At 53.6% G+C, this 18,459-nt stretch overlaps 13 non-coding genes across 13 annotated transcripts; all 13 read left to right on the forward strand.

The window, feature by feature from the left end:
• The first annotated feature begins 813 nt into the window (after nucleotides 1-813).
• Nucleotides 814-885, forward strand: TRNAQ-CUG (transfer RNA glutamine (anticodon CUG)). Its single transcript has one exon. It is a non-coding gene; the product is annotated as a tRNA-Gln (tRNA).
• A 233-nt stretch (nucleotides 886-1,118) lies between these two features.
• Nucleotides 1,119-1,190, forward strand: TRNAD-GUC (transfer RNA aspartic acid (anticodon GUC)). Its single transcript has one exon. It is a non-coding gene; the product is annotated as a tRNA-Asp (tRNA).
• Nucleotides 1,191-2,955: 1,765 nt separating this feature from the next.
• TRNAQ-CUG (transfer RNA glutamine (anticodon CUG)) lies at nucleotides 2,956-3,027 on the forward strand. Its single transcript has one exon. It is a non-coding gene; the product is annotated as a tRNA-Gln (tRNA).
• A 234-nt stretch (nucleotides 3,028-3,261) lies between these two features.
• Nucleotides 3,262-3,333, forward strand: TRNAD-GUC (transfer RNA aspartic acid (anticodon GUC)). Its single transcript has one exon. It is a non-coding gene; the product is annotated as a tRNA-Asp (tRNA).
• A 1,765-nt stretch (nucleotides 3,334-5,098) lies between these two features.
• TRNAQ-CUG (transfer RNA glutamine (anticodon CUG)) lies at nucleotides 5,099-5,170 on the forward strand. The gene has a single exon. It is a non-coding gene; the product is annotated as a tRNA-Gln (tRNA).
• Nucleotides 5,171-7,250: 2,080 nt separating this feature from the next.
• On the forward strand, nucleotides 7,251-7,322 carry TRNAQ-CUG (transfer RNA glutamine (anticodon CUG)). Its single transcript has one exon. It is a non-coding gene; the product is annotated as a tRNA-Gln (tRNA).
• Nucleotides 7,323-7,556: 234 nt separating this feature from the next.
• Nucleotides 7,557-7,628, forward strand: TRNAD-GUC (transfer RNA aspartic acid (anticodon GUC)). Its single transcript has one exon. It is a non-coding gene; the product is annotated as a tRNA-Asp (tRNA).
• Nucleotides 7,629-9,393: 1,765 nt separating this feature from the next.
• TRNAQ-CUG (transfer RNA glutamine (anticodon CUG)) lies at nucleotides 9,394-9,465 on the forward strand. Its single transcript has one exon. It is a non-coding gene; the product is annotated as a tRNA-Gln (tRNA).
• A 2,071-nt stretch (nucleotides 9,466-11,536) lies between these two features.
• On the forward strand, nucleotides 11,537-11,608 carry TRNAQ-CUG (transfer RNA glutamine (anticodon CUG)). Its single transcript has one exon. It is a non-coding gene; the product is annotated as a tRNA-Gln (tRNA).
• Nucleotides 11,609-13,993: 2,385 nt separating this feature from the next.
• TRNAD-GUC (transfer RNA aspartic acid (anticodon GUC)) lies at nucleotides 13,994-14,065 on the forward strand. Its single transcript has one exon. It is a non-coding gene; the product is annotated as a tRNA-Asp (tRNA).
• A 1,765-nt stretch (nucleotides 14,066-15,830) lies between these two features.
• TRNAQ-CUG (transfer RNA glutamine (anticodon CUG)) lies at nucleotides 15,831-15,902 on the forward strand. Its single transcript has one exon. It is a non-coding gene; the product is annotated as a tRNA-Gln (tRNA).
• A 2,071-nt stretch (nucleotides 15,903-17,973) lies between these two features.
• Nucleotides 17,974-18,045, forward strand: TRNAQ-CUG (transfer RNA glutamine (anticodon CUG)). The gene has a single exon. It is a non-coding gene; the product is annotated as a tRNA-Gln (tRNA).
• Nucleotides 18,046-18,278: 233 nt separating this feature from the next.
• On the forward strand, nucleotides 18,279-18,350 carry TRNAD-GUC (transfer RNA aspartic acid (anticodon GUC)). The gene has a single exon. It is a non-coding gene; the product is annotated as a tRNA-Asp (tRNA).
• Nucleotides 18,351-18,459: the final 109 nt, after the last annotated feature.

Raw genomic sequence — 18,459 nt, forward strand, 5'->3', positions numbered from 1 at the left:
GGTAACAAACCATAGCTGTGCTTTCTGCCTGATCGGGTGACTCTTCGCCCTGGTGCCTCATGGCACCTCGAAAGTTTCATCATCTTTTCCTGTTCACCAAGTCTCGATGTGACCTACCTCTTTCCGGATCGCTCTTTCGAAAAATCACCAGGCCCCTGATGAAGGAGATATCCCGAAGGGCTTGGGTTCAAGCAACCGAAAGTCCAAGCGCTAGAAAAAGTGTGCTCGTGATCCTTGCTGGAGTGGAAAAGGATCATGCAGCCTGTGCCACAACCATAGTCGCCTGGTGAGACAAAACAATGCAGAGAGCGTGAAAAAAAAAATCAAAAGGACTTGAGGTTCCGGGAAAAGAGCCATTGCCAGAAGAGGGGTGGCATCATCCTGGGCGGCCTTCCTGTAAGGGCTCGCCTGAAGCCACAGGCAAGGCACCCGCCTGGCCTCCTTATGCTTGACTGGCGCGTGGACCTGGCACTCCTCCCAAGGGTGGAATTTGCGAGAAGCGTTTTGCAAGAAGCCCTTACCACTAGATGAATCGATTGTTGTGACGCCCACCCCTGTCTTGCTGCTTGGGCCATCCCATGTCTACTTCTGCCATGAATGCCCCAGGAAAAGGAGGAAATGATTTGCTGTACTTTTAGCTTTCCCGGTACCTTCGCATGGGAAATTGCCGCCCCTTCATTGACCAAGAGATGGCGATCGACGGTGTAGGGAAAAGATTATAGGAGAGTGGGTCCTAGGGGGGTTAAGGGGGAGTGAGCGTTAGCTACAGGCATAGCGAGGCACAAGAAAAGCGAGAAAGATCCTCGTTCCAGGGGTTCCATGGTGTAACGGTCAGCACTCTGGACTCTGAATCCAGCGATCCGAGTTCAAATCTCGGTGGGACCTTCTTTGCCGAGCCGCCGTTGATTTGAGCCTGGCGACTTGACTTGTCTATTACTGGCGGAAAGGCCAGTGATAGCGGAAGCCGCCCACAAGGCGGATGCCGTGCGAACGAGGCCCGTTGCAAGGGTGATGTCCGGCCGACTGCAAGGCAAACTGAGAAGGCCCACAGCTCTATTGAAAGAGAAGCTGTGCAGCCGTATGTACTTTGGCCAGGAGCAGGTGTCTGCACCAACTGGTCCTCGTTAGTATAGTGGTGAGTATCCCCGCCTGTCACGCGGGAGACCGGGGTTCGATTCCCCGACGGGGAGGCCGGCTTTTCTTTTCTACCCACCTACCCCCACACTCCTCTGCCTCCGCTCAGCTTAACTCCTTGGATGGTCTTTGAAGGAGAAAACGCTCACATTCGCAGCACATGGCAATTACAGAAGTTCATCGGATGGCCACCCAGCTCGACACCAAGTGGCACGGCTTTCTGGACCAAGTCAAGCTTTCAACTTCGCAGGACCTGGCCGCTTCACACCATCTGTGGAATCTTCCGCTGGGGTGCGTACTTCTCCCACTTCCACGCCTCTTCCAAGTTCTCAACACCTTTCATCTCTACTTCTCCACAGTCATTGCCAGCAGCCCATTTTCAACCCACAGACCTTGATTTCCTCTTCTCCCATTGCTCGCTCTCGAGACTCTGCGCCTTTGCTTCCACCAGCTCTGGACCTCCTCCATCATGTACACTTCCTGCACCCATGTCCTGAAAACACTACATCTGCAGGCACGCAGATTGAAAGGCGTAGGCGAGTGAGCCCAGTGTGCTCTTTAGCCGATCATTAATGCCCTCCTAAAAGCCCACCACCAGGCCAACATACAGCAGAGTATGCAGCAGATTCATTGCTTTGGCCTCGGGGAGGGACTTTTTGACTCTCTCTACCCCCCCTCCCCGGTGTGCAACACGTTCTAGAGTTGGTCTCCGGTTACAATCTATTAAGATTCCAGTTTTTGCACGCTCAACCCTAATGGGAAGTCCTTGGGCCTCCTCCCCTTCTCTGATCATCTCCAGTCATCCCGTTTGCTAAGGCCTTCATAAGGAATTTGTCCCACGCAGAGCATTCCCTTTCCCCAGCTGGGGCCTGTCTTTGGTGCTGGAGGTTCCCTCTGGTTCCCAGTTTCACCCAGTGGCAACCTGTTTACTACTGAACCTCACGCTCCAAGCCGTCTTCCATATAGCTATTACTACGCTTCAAAGAGTCTTGGGAAAGAGCTTTGGGCGGTAACAAACCATAGCTGTGCTTTCTGCCTGATCGGGTGACTCTTCGCCCTGGTGCCTCATGGCACCTCGAAAGTTTCATCATCTTTTCCTGTTCATCAAGTCTCGATGTGACCTACCTCTTTCCGGATCGCTCTTTCGAAAAATCACCAGGCCCCTGATGAAGGAGATATCCCGAAGGGCTTGCGTTCAAGCAACCGAAAGTCCAAGCGCTAGAAAAAGTGTGCTCGTGATCCTTGCTGGAGTGGAAAAGGATCATCCAGCCTGTGCCACAACCATAGTCGCCTGGTGAGACAAAACAATGCAGAGAGCGTGAAAAAAAAAATCAAAAGGACTTGAGGTTCCGGGAAAAGAGCCATTGCCAGAAGAGGGGTGGCATCATCCTGGGCGGCCTTCCTGTAAGGGCTCGCCTGAAGCCACAGGCAAGGCACCCGCCTGGCCTCCTTATGCTTGACTGGCGCGTGGACCTGGCACTCCTCCCAAGGGTGGAATTTGCGAGAAGCGTTTTGCAAGAAGCCCTTACCACTAGATGAATCGATTGTTGTGACGCCCACCCCTGTCTTGCTGCTTGGGCCATCCCATGTCTACTTCTGCCATGAATGCCCCAGGAAAAGGAGGAAATGATTTGCTGTACTTTTAGCTTTCCCGGTACCTTCGCATGGGAAATTGCCGCCCCTTCATTGACCAAGAGATGGCGATCGACGGTGTAGGGAAAAGATTATAGGAGAGTGGGTCCTAGGGGGGTTAAGGGGGAGTGAGCGTTAGCTACAGGCATAGCGAGGCACAAGAAAAGCGAGAAAGATCCTCGTTCCAGGGGTTCCATGGTGTAACGGTCAGCACTCTGGACTCTGAATCCAGCGATCCGAGTTCAAATCTTGGTGGGACCTTCCTTGCCGAGCCGCCGTTGATTTGAGCCTGGCGACTTGACTTGTCTATTACTGGCGGAAAGGCCAGTGATAGCGGAAGCCGCCCACAAGGCGGATGCCGTGCGAACAAGGTCCGTTGCAAGGGTGATGTCCGGCCGACTGCAAGGCAAACTGAGGAGGCCCACAGCTCTATTGAAAGAGAAGCTGTGCAGCCGTATGTACTTTGGCCAGGAGCAGGTGCTCTGCACCAACTGGTCCTCGTTAGTATAGTGGTGAGTATCCCCGCCTGTCACGCGGGAGACCGGGGTTCGATTCCCCGACGGGGAGGCCGGCTTTTCTTTTCTACCCACCTACCCACACACTCCTCTGCCTCCGCTCAGCTTAACTCCTTGGATGGTCTTTGAAGGAGAAAACGCTCACATTCGCAGCACATAGCAATTACAGAAGTTCATCGGATGGCCACCCAGCTCGACACCAAGTGGCACGGCTTTCTGGACCAAGTCAAGCTTTCAACTTCGCAGGACCTGGCCGCTTCACACCATCTGTGGAATCTTCCGCTGGGGTGCGTACTTCTCCCACTTCCACGCCTCTTCCAAGTTCTCAACACCTTTCATCTCTACTTCTCCACAGTCATTGCCAGCAGCCCATTTTCGACCCACAGACCTTGATTTCCTCTTCTCCCATTGCTCGCTCTCGAGACTCTGCGCCTTTGCTTCCACCAGCTCTGGACCTCCTCCGTCATGTACACTTCCTGCACCCATGTCCTGAAAACACTACATCTGCAGGCACGCAGATTGAAAGGCGTAGGCGAGTGAGCCCAGTGTGCTCTTTAGCCGATCATTAATGCCCTCCTAAAAGCCCACCACCAGGCCAACATACAGCAGAGTATGCAGCAGATTCATTGCTTTGGCCTCGGGGAGGGTCTTTTTGACTCTCTCTACCCCCCCTCCCCGGTGTGCAACACGTTCTAGAGTTGGTCTCCGGTTACAATCTATTAAGATTCCAGTTTTTGCACGCTCAACCCTAATGGGAAGTCCTTGGGCCTCCTCCCCTTCTCTGATCATCTCCAGTCATCCCGTTTGCTAAGGCCTTCATAAGGAATTTGTCCCACGCAGAGCATTCCCTTTCCCCAGCTGGGGCCTGTCTTTGGTGCTGGAGGTTCCCTCTGGTTCCCTGTTTCACCCAGTGGCAACCTGTTTACTACTGAACCTCACGCTCCAAGCCGTCTTCCATATAGCTATTACTACGCTTCAAAGAGTCTTGGGAAAGAGCTTTGGGCGGTAACAAACCATAGCTGTGCTTTCTGCCTGATCGGGTGACTCTTCGCCCTGGTGCCTCATGGCACCTCGAAAGTTTCATCATCTTTTCCTGTTCATCAAGTCTCGATGTGACCTACCTCTTTCCGGATCGCTCTTTCGAAAAATCACCAGGCCCCTGATGAAGTAGATATCCCGAAGGGCTTGGGTTCAAGCAACCGAAAGTCCAAGCGCTAGAAAAAGTGTGCTCGTGATCCTTGCTGGAGTGGAAAAGGATCATGCAGCCTGTGCCACAACCATAGTCGCCTGTTGAGACAAAACAATGCAGAGAGCGTGAAAAAAAAAATCAAAAGGACTTGAGGTTCCGGGAAAAGAGCCATTGCCAGAAGAGGGGTGGCATCATCCTGGGTGGCCTTCCTGTAAGGGATCGCCTGAAGCCACAGGCAAGGCACCCGCCTGGCCTCCTTATGCTTGACTGCCGCGTGGACCTGGCACTCCTCCCAAGGGTGGAATTTGCGAGAAGCGTTTTGCAAGAAGCCCTTACCACTAGATGAATCGATTGTTGTGACGCCCACCCCTGTCTTGCTGCTTGGGCCATCCCATGTCTACTTCTGCCATGAATGCCCCAGGAAAAGGAGGAAATGATTTGCTGTACTTTTAGCTTTCCCGGTACCTTCGCATGGGAAATTGCCGCCCCTTCATTGACCAAGAGATGGCGATCGACGGTGTAGGGAAAAGATTATAGGAGAGTCGGTCCTAGGGGGGTTAAGGGGGAGTGAGCGTTAGCTACAGGCATAGCGAGGCACAAGAAAAGCGAGAAAGATCCTCGTTCCAGGGGTTCCATGGTGTAACGGTCAGCACTCTGGACTCTGAATCCAGCGATCCGAGTTCAAATCTCGGTGGGACCTTCCTTGCCGAGCCGCCGTTGATTTGAGCCTGGCGACTTGACTTGTCTATTACTGGCGGAAAGGCCAGTGATAGCGGAAGCCGCCCACAAGGCGCATGCCGTGCGAACGAGGCCCGTTGCAAGGGTGATGTCCGGCCGACTGCAAGGCAAACTGAGGAGGCCCACAGCTCTATTGAAAGAGAAGCTGTGCAGCCGTATGTACTTTGGCCAGGAGCAGGTGCTCTGCACCAACTGGTCCTCGTTAGTATAGTGGTGAGCGTGACAGGCGGGGATGCCTGTCACGCGGGAGACCGGGGTTCGATTCCCCGACGGGGAGGCCGGCTTTTCTTTTCTACCCACCTACCCCCACACTCCTCTGCCTCCGCTCAGCTTAACTCCTTGGATGGTCTTTGAAGGAGAAAACGCTCACATTCGCAGCACATGGCAATTACAGAAGTTCATCGGATGGCCACCCAGCTCGACACCAAGTGGCACGGCTTTCTGGACCAAGTCAAGCTTTCAACTTCGCAGGACCTGGCCGCTTCACACCATCTGTGGAATCTTCCGCTGGGGTGCGTACTTCTCCCACTTCCACGCCTCTTCCAAGTTCTCAACACCTTTCATCTCTACTTCTCCACAGTCATTGCCAGCAGCCCATTTTCGACCCACAGACCTTGATTTCCTCTTCTCCCATTGCTCGCTCTCGAGACTCTGCGCCTTTGCTTCCACCAGCTCTGGACCTCCTCCGTCATGTACACTTCCTGCACCCATGTCCTGAAAACACTACATCTGCAGGCACGCAGATTGAAAGGCGTAGGCGAGTGAGCCCAGTGTGCTCTTTAGCCGATCATTAATGCCCTCCTAAAAGCCCACCACCAGGGCAACATACAGCAGAGTATGCAGCAGATTCATTGCTTTGGCCTCGGGGAGGGTCTTTTTGACTCTCTCTACCCCCCCTCCCCGGTGTGCAACACGTTCTAGAGTTGGTCTCCGGTTACAATCTATTAAGATTCCAGTTTTTGCACGCTCAACCCTAATGGGAAGTCCTTGGGCCTCCTCCCCTTCTCTGATCATCTCCAGTCATCCCGTTTGCTAAGGCCTTCATAAGGAATTTGTCCCACGCAGAGCATTCCCTTTCCCCAGCTGGGGCCTGTCTTTGGTGCTGGAGGTTCCCTCTGGTTCCCAGTTTCACCCAGTGGCAACCTGTTTACTACTGAACCTCACGCTCCAAGCCGTCTTCCATATAGCTATTACTACGCTTCAAAGAGTCTTGGGAAAGAGCTTTGGGCGGTAACAAACCATAGCTGTGCTTTCTGCCTGATCGGGTGACTCTTCGCCCTGGTGCCTCATGGCACCTCGAAAGTTTCATCATCTTTTCCTGTTCACCAAGTCTCGATGTGACCTACCTCTTTCCGGATCGCTCTTTCGAAAAATCACCAGGCCCCTGATGAAGGAGATATCCCGAAGGGCTTGGGTTCAAGCAACCGAAAGTCCAAGCGCTAGAAAAAGTGTGCTCGTGATCCTTGCTGGAGTGGAAAAGGATCATGCAGCCTGTGCCACAACCATAGTCGCCTGGTGAGACAAAACAATGCAGAGAGCGTGAAAAAAAAAATCAAAAGGACTTGAGGTTCCGGGAAAAGAGCCATTGCCAGAAGAGGGGTGGCATCATCCTGGGCGGCCTTCCTGTAAGGGCTCGCCTGAAGCCACAGGCAAGGCACCCGCCTGGCCTCCTTATGCTTGACTGGCGCGTGGACCTGGCACTCCTCCCAAGGGTGGAATTTGCGAGAAGCGTTTTGCAAGAAGCCCTTACCACTAGATGAATCGATTGTTGTGACGCCCACCCCTGTCTTGCTGCTTGGGCCATCCCATGTCTACTTCTGCCATGAATGCCCCAGGAAAAGGAGGAAATGATTTGCTGTACTTTTAGCTTTCCCGGTACCTTCGCATGGGAAATTGCCGCCCCTTCATTGACCAAGAGATGGCGATCGACGGTGTAGGGAAAAGATTATAGGAGAGTGGGTCCTAGGGGGGTTAAGGGGGAGTGAGCGTTAGCTACAGGCATAGCGAGGCACAAGAAAAGCGAGAAAGATCCTCGTTCCAGGGGTTCCATGGTGTAACGGTCAGCACTCTGGACTCTGAATCCAGCGATCCGAGTTCAAATCTCGGTGGGACCTTCTTTGCCGAGCCGCCGTTGATTTGAGCCTGGCGACTTGACTTGTCTATTACTGGCGGAAAGGCCAGTAATAGCGGAAGCCGCCCACAAGGCGGATGCCGTGCGAACGAGGCCCGTTGCAAGGGTGATGTCCGGCCGACTGCAAGGCAAACTGAGGAGGCCCACAGCTCTATTGAAAGAGAAGCTGTGCAGCCGTATGTACTTTGGCCAGGAGCAGGTTCTCTGCACCAACTGGTCCTCGTTAGTATAGTGGTGAGTATCCCCGCCTGTCACGCGGGAGACCGGGGTTCGATTCCCCGACGGGGAGGCAGGCTTTTCTTTTCTACCCACCTACCCCCACACTCCTCTGCCTCCGCTCAGCTTAACTCCTTGGATGGTCTTTGAAGGAGAAAACGCTCACATTCGCAGCACATGGCAATTACAGAAGTTCATCGGATGGCCACCCAGCTCGACACCAAGTGGCACGGCTTTCTGGACCAAGTCAAGCTTTCAACTTCGCAGGACCTGGCCGCTTCACACCATCTGTGGAATCTTCCGCTGGGGTGCGTACTTCTCCCACTTCCACGCCTCTTCCAAGTTCTCAACACCTTTCATCTCTACTTCTCCACAGTCATTGCCAGCAGCCCATTTTCGACCCACAGACCTTGATTTCCTCTTCTCCCATTCCTCGCTCTCGAGACTCTGCGCCTTTGCTTCCACCAGCTCTGGACCTCCTCCGTCATGTACACTTCCTGCACCCATGTCCTGAAAACACTACATCTGCAGGCACGCAGATTGAAAGGCGTAGGCGAGTGAGCCCAGTGTGCTCTTTAGCCGATCATTAATGCCCTCCTAAAAGCCCACCACCAGGCCAACATACAGCAGAGTATGCAGCAGATTCATTGCTTTGGCCTCGGGGAGGGTCTTTTTGACTCTCTCTACCCCCCCTCCCCGGTGTGCAACACGTTCTAGAGTTGGTCTCCGGTTACAATCTATTAAGATTCCAGTTTTTGCACGCTCAACCCTAATGGGAAGACCTTGGGCCTCCTCCCCTTCTCTGATCATCTCCAGTCATCCCGTTTGCTAAGGCCTTCATAAGGAATTTGTCCCACGCAGAGCATTCCCTTTCCCCAGCTGGGGCCTGTCTTTGGTGCTGGAGGTTCCCTCTGGTTCCCAGTTTCACCCAGTGGCAACCTGTTTACTACTGAACCTCACGCTCCAAGCCGTCTTCCATATAGCTATTACTACGCTTCAAAGAGTCTTGGGAAAGAGCTTTGGGCGGTAACAAACCATAGCTGTGCTTTCTGCCTGATCGGGTGACTCTTCGCCCTGGTGCCTCATGGCACCTCGAAAGTTTCATCATCTTTTCCTGTTCATCAAGTCTCGATGTGACCTACCTCTTTCCGGATCGCTCTTTCGAAAAATCACCAGGCCCCTGATGAAGGAGATATCCCGAAGGGCTTGGGTTCAAGCAACCGAAAGTCCAAGCGCTAGAAAAAGTGTGCTCGTGATCCTTGCTGGAGTGGAAAAGGATCATGCAGCCTGTGCCACAACCATAGTCGCCTGGTGAGACAAACCAATGCAGAGAGCGTGAAAAAAAAAATCAAAAGGACTTGAGGTTCCGGGAAAAGAGCCATTGCCAGAAGAGGGGTGGCATCATCCTGGGCGGCCTTCCTGTAAGGGCTCGCCTGAAGCCACAGGCAAGGCACCCGCCTGGCCTCCTTATGCTTGACTGGCGCGTGGACCTGGCACTCCTCCCAAGGGTGGAATTTGCGAGAAGCGTTTTGCAAGAAGCCCTTACCACTAGATGAATCGATTGTTGTGACGCCCACCCCTGTCTTGCTGCTTGGGCCATCCCATGTCTACTTCTGCCATGAATGCCCCAGGAAAAGGAGGAAATGATTTGCTGTACTTTTAGCTTTCCCGGTACCTTCGCATGGGAAATTGCCGCCCCTTCATTGACCAAGAGATGGCGATCGACGGTGTAGGGAAAAGATTATAGGAGAGTCGGTCCTAGGGGGGTTAAGGGGGAGTGAGCGTTAGCTACAGGCATAGCGAGGCACAAGAAAAGCGAGAAAGATCCTCGTTCCAGGGGTTCCATGGTGTAACGGTCAGCACTCTGGACTCTGAATCCAGCGATCCGAGTTCAAATCTCGGTGGGACCTTCTTTGCCGAGCCGCCGTTGATTTGAGCCTGGCGACTTGACTTGTCTATTACTGGCGGAAAGGCCAGTGATAGCGGAAGCCGCCCACAAGGCGGATGCCGTGCGAACGAGGCCCGTTGCAAGGGTGATGTCCGGCCGACTGCAAGGCAAACTGAGAAGGCCCACAGCTCTATTGAAAGAGAAGCTGTGCAGCCGTATGTACTTTGGCCAGGAGCAGGTGCTCTGCACCAACTGGTCCTCGTTACTATAGTGGTGAGTATCCCCGCCTGTCACGCGGGAGACCGGGGTTCGATTCCCCGACGGGGAGGCCGGCTTTTCTTTTCTACCCACCTACCCCCACACTCCTCTGCCTCCGCTCAGCTTAACTCCTTGGATGGTCTTTGAAGGAGAAAACACTCACATTCGCAGCACATGGCAATTACAGAAGTTCATCGGATGGCCACCCAGCTCGACACCAAGTGGCACGGCTTTCTGGACCAAGTCAAGCTTTCAACTTCGCAGGACCTGGCCGCTTCACACCATCTGTGGAATCTTCCGCTGGGGTGCGTACTTCTCCCACTTCCACGCCTCTTCCAAGTTCTCAACACCTTTCATCTCTACTTCTCCACAGTCATTGCCAGCAGCCCATTTTCAACCCACAGACCTTGATTTCCTCTTCTCCCATTGCTCGCTCTCAAGACTCTGCGCCTTTGCTTCCACCAGCTCTGGACCTCCTCCGTCATGTACACTTCCTGCACCCATGTCCTGAAAACACTACATCTGCAGGCACGCAGATTGAAAGGCGTAGGCGAGTGAGCCCAGTGTGCTCTTTAGCCGATCATTAATGCCCTCCTAAAAGCCCACCACCAGGCCAACATACAGCAGAGTATGCAGCAGATTCATTGCTTTGGCCTCGGGGAGGGTCTTTTTGACTCTCTCTACCCCCCCTCCCCGGTGTGCAACACGTTCTAGAGTTGGTCTCCGGTTACAATCTATTAAGATTCCAGTTTTTGCACGCTCAACCCTAATGGGAAGTCCTTGGGCCTCCTCCCCTTCTCTGATCATCTCCAGTCATCCCGTTTGCTAAGGCCTTCATAAGGAATTTGTCCCACGCAGAGCATTCCCTTTCCCCAGCTGGGGCCTGTCTTTGGTGCTGGAGGTTCCCTCTGGTTCCCTGTTTCACCCAGTGGCAACCTGTTTACTACTGAACCTCACGCTCCAAGCCGTCTTCCATATAGCTATTACTACGCTTCAAAGAGTCTTGGGAAAGAGCTTTGGGCGGTAACAAACCATAGCTGTGCTTTCTGCCTGATCGGGTGACTCTTCGCCCTGGTGCCTCATGGCACCTCGAAAGTTTCATCATCTTTTCCTGTTCATCAAGTCTCGATGTGACCTACCTCTTTCCGGATCGCTCTTTCGAAAAATCACCAGGCCCCTGATGAAGTAGATATCCCGAAGGGCTTGGGTTCAAGCAACCGAAAGTCCAAGCGCTAGAAAAAGTGTGCTCGTGATCCTTGCTGGAGTGGAAAAGGATCATGCAGCCTGTGCCACAACCATAGTCGCCTGTTGAGACAAAACAATGCAGAGAGCGTGAAAAAAAAAATCAAAAGGACTTGAGGTTCCGGGAAAAGAGCCATTGCCAGAAGAGGGGTGGCATCATCCTGGGTGGCCTTCCTGTAAGGGATCGCCTGAAGCCACAGGCAAGGCACCCGCCTGGCCTCCTTATGCTTGACTGGCGCGTGGACCTGGCACTCCTCCCAAGGGTGGAATTTGCGAGAAGCGTTTTGCAAGAAGCCCTTACCACTAGATGAATCGATTGTTGTGACGCCCACCCCTGTCTTGCTGCTTGGGCCATCCCATGTCTACTTCTGCCATGAATGCCCCAGGAAAAGGAGGAAATGATTTGCTGTACTTTTAGCTTTCCCGGTACCTTCGCATGGGAAATTGCCGCCCCTTCATTGACCAAGAGATGGCGATCGACGGTGTAGGGAAAAGATTATAGGAGAGTCGGTCCTAGGGGGGTTAAGGGGGAGTGAGCGTTAGCTACAGGCATAGCGAGGCACAAGAAAAGCGAGAAAGATCCTCGTTCCAGGGGTTCCATGGTGTAACGGTCAGCACTCTGGACTCTGAATCCAGCGATCCGAGTTCAAATCTCGGTGGGACCTTCCTTGCCGAGCCGCCGTTGATTTGAGCCTGGCGACTTGACTTGTCTATTACTGGCGGAAAGGCCAGTGATAGCGGAAGCCGCCCACAAGGCGCATGCCGTGCGAACGAGGCCCGTTGCAAGGGTGATGTCCGGCCGACTGCAAGGCAAACTGAGGAGGCCCACAGCTCTATTGAAAGAGAAGCTGTGCAGCCGTATGTACTTTGGCCAGGAGCAGGTGCTCTGCACCAACTGGTCCTCGTTAGTATAGTGGTGAGCGTGACAGGCGGGGATGCCTGTCACGCGGGAGACCGGGGTTCGATTCCCCGACGGGGAGGCCGGCTTTTCTTTTCTACCCACCTACCCCCACACTCCTCTGCCTCCGCTCAGCTTAACTCCTTGGATGGTCTTTGAAGGAGAAAACGCTCACATTCGCAGCACATGGCAATTACAGAAGTTCATCGGATGGCCACCCAGCTCGACACCAAGTGGCACGGCTTTCTGGACCAAGTCAAGCTTTCAACTTCGCAGGACCTGGCCGCTTCACACCATCTGTGGAATCTTCCGCTGGGGTGCGTACTTCTCCCACTTCCACGCCTCTTCCAAGTTCTCAACACCTTTCATCTCTACTTCTCCACAGTCATTGCCAGCAGCCCATTTTCGACCCACAGACCTTGATTTCCTCTTCTCCCATTGCTCGCTCTCGAGACTCTGCGCCTTTGCTTCCACCAGCTCTGGACCTCCTCCGTCATGTACACTTCCTGCACCCATGTCCTGAAAACACTACATCTGCAGGCACGCAGATTGAAAGGCGTAGGCGAGTGAGCCCAGTGTGCTCTTTAGCCGATCATTAATGCCCTCCAAAAACCCACCACCAGGGCAACATACAGCAGAGTATGCAGCAGATTCATTGCTTTGGCCTCGGGGAGGGTCTTTTTGACTCTCTCTACCCCCCCTCCCCGGTGTGCAACACGTTCTAGAGTTGGTCTCCGGTTACAATCTATTAAGATTCCAGTTTTTGCACGCTCAACCCTAATGGGAAGTCCTTGGGCCTCCTCCCCTTCTCTGATCATCTCCAGTCATCCCGTTTGCTAAGGCCTTCATAAGGAATTTGTCCCACGCAGAGCATTCCCTTTCCCCAGCTGGGGCCTGTCTTTGGTGCTGGAGGTTCCCTCTGGTTCCCAGTTTCACCCAGTGGCAACCTGTTTACTACTGAACCTCACGCTCCAAGCCGTCTTCCATATAGCTATTACTACGCTTCAAAGAGTCTTGGGAAAGAGCTTTGGGCGGTAACAAACCATAGCTGTGCTTTCTGCCTGATCGGGTGACTCTTCGCCCTGGTGCCTCATGGCACCTCGAAAGTTTCATCATCTTTTCCTGTTCACCAAGTCTCGATGTGACCTACCTCTTTCCGGATCGCTCTTTCGAAAAATCACCAGGCCCCTGATGAAGGAGATATCCCGAAGGGCTTGGGTTCAAGCAACCGAAAGTCCAAGCGCTAGAAAAAGTGTGCTCGTGATCCTTGCTGGAGTGGAAAAGGATCATGCAGCCTGTGCCACAACCATAGTCGCCTGGTGAGACAAAACAATGCAGAGAGCGTGAAAAAAAAAATCAAAAGGACTTGAGGTTCCGGGAAAAGAGCCATTGCCAGAAGAGGGGTGGCATCATCCTGGGCGGCCTTCCTGTAAGGGCTCGCCTGAAGCCACAGGCAAGGCACCCGCCTGGCCTCCTTATGCTTGACTGGCGCGTGGACCTGGCACTCCTCCCAAGGGTGGAATTTGCGAGAAGCGTTTTGCAAGAAGCCCTTACCACTAGATGAATCGATTGTTGTGACGCCCACCCCTGTCTTGCTGCTTGGGCCATCCCATGTCTACTTCTGCCATGAATGCCCCAGGAAAAGGAGGAAATGATTTGCTGTACTTTTAGCTTTCCCGGTACCTTCGCATGGGAAATTGCCGCCCCTTCATTGACCAAGAGATGGCGATCGACGGTGTAGGGAAAAGATTATAGGAGAGTCGGTCCTAGGGGGGTTAAGGGGGAGTGAGCGTTAGCTACAGGCATAGCGAGGCACAAGAAAAGCGAGAAAGATCCTCGTTCCAGGGGTTCCATGGTGTAACAGTCAGCACTCTGGACTCTGAATCCAGCGATCCGAGTTCAAATTTCGGTGGGACCTTCCTTGCCGAGCCGCCGTTGATTTGAGCCTGGCGACTTGACTTGTCTATTACTGGCGGAAAGGCCAGTGATAGCGGAAGCCGCCCACAAGGCGCATGCCGTGCGAACGAGGCCCGTTGCAAGGGTGATGTCCGGCCGACTGCAAGGCAAACTGAGGAGGCCCACAGCTCTATTGAAAGAGAAGCTGTGCAGCCGTATGTACTTTGGCCAGGAGCAGGTGCTCTGCACCAACTGGTCCTCGTTAGTATAGTGGTGAGTATCCCCGCCTGTCACGCGGGAGACCGGGGTTCGATTCCCCGACGGGGAGGCCGGCTTTTCTTTTCTACCCACCTACCCACACACTCCTCTGCCTCCGCTCAGCTTAACTCCTTGGATGGTCTTTGAAGGAGAAAACGCTCACATTCGCAGCACATGGCAATTACAGAAGTTCATCGGATGGCCACCCAGCTCGACACCAAGTGGCACGGCTTTCTGGACCAAGTCAAGCTTTCAACTTCGCAGGACCTGGCCGCTTCACACCATCTGTGGAATCTTCCGCTGGGGTGCGTACTTCTCCCACTTCCACGCCTCTTCCAAGTTCTCAACACCTTTCATCTCTACTTCTCCACAGTCATTGCCAGCAGCCCATTTTCGACCCACAGACCTTGATTTCCTCTTCTCCCATTGCTCGCTCTCGAGACTCTGCGCCTTTGCTTCCACCAGCTCTGGACCTCCTCCGTCATGTACACTTCCTGCACCCATGTCCTGAAAACACTACATCTGCAGGCACGCAGATTGAAAGGCGTAGGCGAGTGAGCCCAGTGTGCTCTTTAGCCGATCATTAATGCCCTCCTAAAAGCCCACCACCAGGCCAACATACAGCAGAGTATGCAGCAGATTCATTGCTTTGGCCTCGGGGAGGGTCTTTTTGACTCTCTCTACCCCCCCTCCCCGGTGTGCAACACGTTCTAGAGTTGGTCTCCGGTTACAATCTATTAAGATTCCAGTTTTTGCACGCTCAACCCTAATGGGAAGTCCTTGGGCCTCCTCCCCTTCTCTGATCATCTCCAGTCATCCCGTTTGCTAAGGCCTTCATAAGGAATTTGTCCCACGCAGAGCATTCCCTTTCCCCAGCTGGGGCCTGTCTTTGGTGCTGGAGGTTCCCTCTGGTTCCCAGTTTCACCCAGTGGCAACCTGTTTACTACTGAACCTCACGCTCCAAGCCGTCTTCCATATAGCTATTACTACGCTTCAAAGAGTCTTGGGAAAGAGCTTTGGGCGGTAACAAACCATAGCTGTGCTTTCTGCCTGATCGGGTGACTCTTCGCCCTGGTGCCTCATGGCACCTCGAAAGTTTCATCATCTTTTCCTGTTCATCAAGTCTCGATGTGACCTACCTCTTTCCGGATCGCTCTTTCGAAAAATCACCAGGCCCCTGATGAAGGAGATATCCCGAAGGGCTTGGGTTCAAGCAACCGAAAGTCCAAGCGCTAGAAAAAGTGTGCTCGTGATCCTTGCTGGAGTGGAAAAGGATCATGCAGCCTGTGCCACAACCATAGTCGCCTGGTGAGACAAAACAATGCAGAGAGCGTGAAAAAAAAAATCAAAAGGACTTGAGGTTCCGGGAAAAGAGCCATTGCCAGAAGAGGGGTGGCATCATCCTGGGCGGCCTTCCTGTAAGGGCTCGCCTGAAGCCACAGGCAAGGCACCCGCCTGGCCTCCTTATGCTTGACTGGCGCGTGGACCTGGCACTCCTCCCAAGGGTGGAATTTGCGAGAAGCGTTTTGCAAGAAGCCCTTACCACTAGATGAATCGATTGTTGTGACGCCCACCCCTGTCTTGCTGCTTGGGCCATCCCATGTCTACTTCTGCCATGAATGCCCCAGGAAAAGGAGGAAATGATTTGCTGTACTTTTAGCTTTCCCGGTACCTTCGCATGGGAAATTGCCGCCCCTTCATTGACCAAGAGATGGCGATCGACGGTGTAGGGAAAAGATTATAGGAGAGTGGGTCCTAGGGGGGTTAAGGGGGAGTGAGCGTTAGCTACAGGCATAGCGAGGCACAAGAAAAGCGAGAAAGATCCTCGTTCCAGGGGTTCCATGGTGTAACGGTCAGCACTCTGGACTCTGAATCCAGCGATCCGAGTTCAAATCTCGGTGGGACCTTCTTTGCCGAGCCGCTGTTGATTTGAGCCTGGCGACTTGACTTGTCTATTACTGGCGGAAAGGCCAGTGATAGCGGAAGCCGCCCACAAGGCGGATGCCGTGCGAACGAGGCCCGTTGCAAGGGTGATGTCCGGCCGACTGCAAGGCAAACTGAGGAGGCCCACAGCTCTATTGAAAGAGAAGCTGTGCAGCCGTATGTACTTTGGCCAGGAGCAGGTGCTCTGCACCAACTGGTCCTCGTTAGTATAGTGGTGAGTATCCCCGCCTGTCACGCGGGAGACTGGGGTTCGATTCCCCGACGGGGAGGCTGGCTTTTCTTTTCTACCCACCTACCCACACACTCCTCTGCCTCCGCTCAGCTTAACTCCTTGGATGGTCTTTGAAGGAGAAAACGCTCACATTCGCAGCACATGGCAATTACAGAAGTTCATCGGATGGCCACCCAGCTCGACACCAAGTGGCACGGCTTTCTGGACCAAGTCAAGCTTTCAACTTCGCAGGACCTGGCCGCTTCACACCATCTGTGGAATCTTCCGCTGGGGTGCGTACTTCTCCCACTTCCACGCCTCTTCCAAGTTCTCAACACCTTTCATCTCTACTTCTCCACAGTCATTGCCAGCAGCCCATTTTCGACCCACAGACCTTGATTTCCTCTTCTCCCATTGCTCGCTCTCGAGACTCTGCGCCTTTGCTTCCACCAGCTCTGGACCTCCTCCGTCATGTACACTTCCTGCACCCATGTCCTGAAAACACTACATCTGCAGGCACGCAGATTGAAAGGCGTAGGCGAGTGAGCCCAGTGTGCTCTTTAGCCGATCATTAATGCCCTCCTAAAAGCCCACCACCAGGCCAACATACAGCAGAGTATGCAGCAGATTCATTGCTTTGGCCTCGGGGAGGGTCTTTTTGACTCTCTCTACCCCCCCTCCCCGGTGTGCAACACGTTCTAGAGTTGGTCTCCGGTTACAATCTATTAAGATTCCAGTTTTTGCACGCTCAACCCTAATGGGAAGTCCTTGGGCCTCCTCCCCTTCTCTGATCATCTCCAGTCATCCCGTTTGCTAAGGCCTTCATAAGGAATTTGTCCCACGCAGAGCATTCCCTTTCCCCAGCTGGGGCCTGTCTTTGGTGCTGGAGGTTCCCTCTGGTTCCCAGTTTCACCCAGTGGCAACCTGTTTACTACTGAACCTCACGCTCCAAGCCGTCTTCCATATAGCTATTACTACGCTTCAAAGAGTCTTGGGAAAGAGCTTTGGGCGGTAACAAACCATAGCTGTGCTTTCTGCCTGATCGGGTGACTCTTCGCCCTGGTGCCTCATGGCACCTCGAAAGTTTCATCATCTTTTCCTGTTCACCAAGTCTCGATGTGACCTACCTCTTTCCGGATCGCTCTTTCGAAAAATCACCAGGCCCCTGATGAAGGAGATATCCCGAAGGGCTTGGGTTCAAGCAACCGAAAGTCCAAGCGCTAGAAAAAGTGTGCTCGTGATCCTTGCTGGAGTGGAAAAGGATCATGCAGCCTGTGCCACAACCATAGTCGCCTGGTGAGACAAAACAATGCAGAGAGCGTGAAAAAAAAAATCAAAAGGACTTGAGGTTCCGGGAAAAGAGCCATTGCCAGAAGAGGGGTGGCATCATCCTGGGCGGCCTTCCTGTAAGGGCTCGCCTGAAGCCACAGGCAAGGCACCCGCCTGGCCTCCTTATGCTTGACTGGCGCGTGGACCTGGCACTCCTCCCAAGGGTGGAATTTGCGAGAAGCGTTTTGCAAGAAGCCCTTACCACTAGATGAATCGATTGTTGTGACGCCCACCCCTGTCTTGCTGCTTGGGCCATCCCATGTCTACTTCTGCCATGAATGCCCCAGGAAAAGGAGGAAATGATTTGCTGTACTTTTAGCTTTCCCGGTACCTTCGCATGGGAAATTGCCGCCCCTTCATTGACCAAGAGATGGCGATCGACGGTGTAGGGAAAAGATTATAGGAGAGTGGGTCCTAGGGGGGTTAAGGGGGAGTGAGCGTTAGCTACAGGCATAGCGAGGCACAAGAAAAGCGAGAAAGATCCTCGTTCCAGGGGTTCCATGGTGTAACGGTCAGCACTCTGGACTCTGAATCCAGCGATCCGAGTTCAAATCTCGGTGGGACCTTCTTTGCCGAGCCGCCGTTGATTTGAGCCTGGCGACTTGACTTGTCTATTACTGGCGGAAAGGCCAGTGATAGCGGAAGCCGCCCACAAGGCGGATGCCGTGCGAACGAGGCCCGTTGCAAGGGTGATGTCCGGCCGACTGCAAGGCAAACTGAGAAGGCCCACAGCTCTATTGAAAGAGAAGCTGTGCAGCCGTATGTACTTTGGCCAGGAGCAGGTGTCTGCACCAACTGGTCCTCGTTAGTATAGTGGTGAGTATCCCCGCCTGTCACGCGGGAGACCGGGGTTCGATTCCCCGACGGGGAGGCCGGCTTTTCTTTTCTACCCACCTACCCCCACACTCCTCTGCCTCCGCTCAGCTTAACTCCTTGGATGGTCTTTGAAGGAGAAAACGCTCACATTCGCAGCACATGGC

This window comes from Staurois parvus, unplaced genomic scaffold (genome assembly GCF_062004578.1).
Source record: "Staurois parvus isolate SC_StPar_1 unplaced genomic scaffold, SC_StPar_1.0 ptg000126l, whole genome shotgun sequence".
NCBI lineage: Eukaryota > Metazoa > Chordata > Amphibia > Anura > Ranidae > Staurois > Staurois parvus.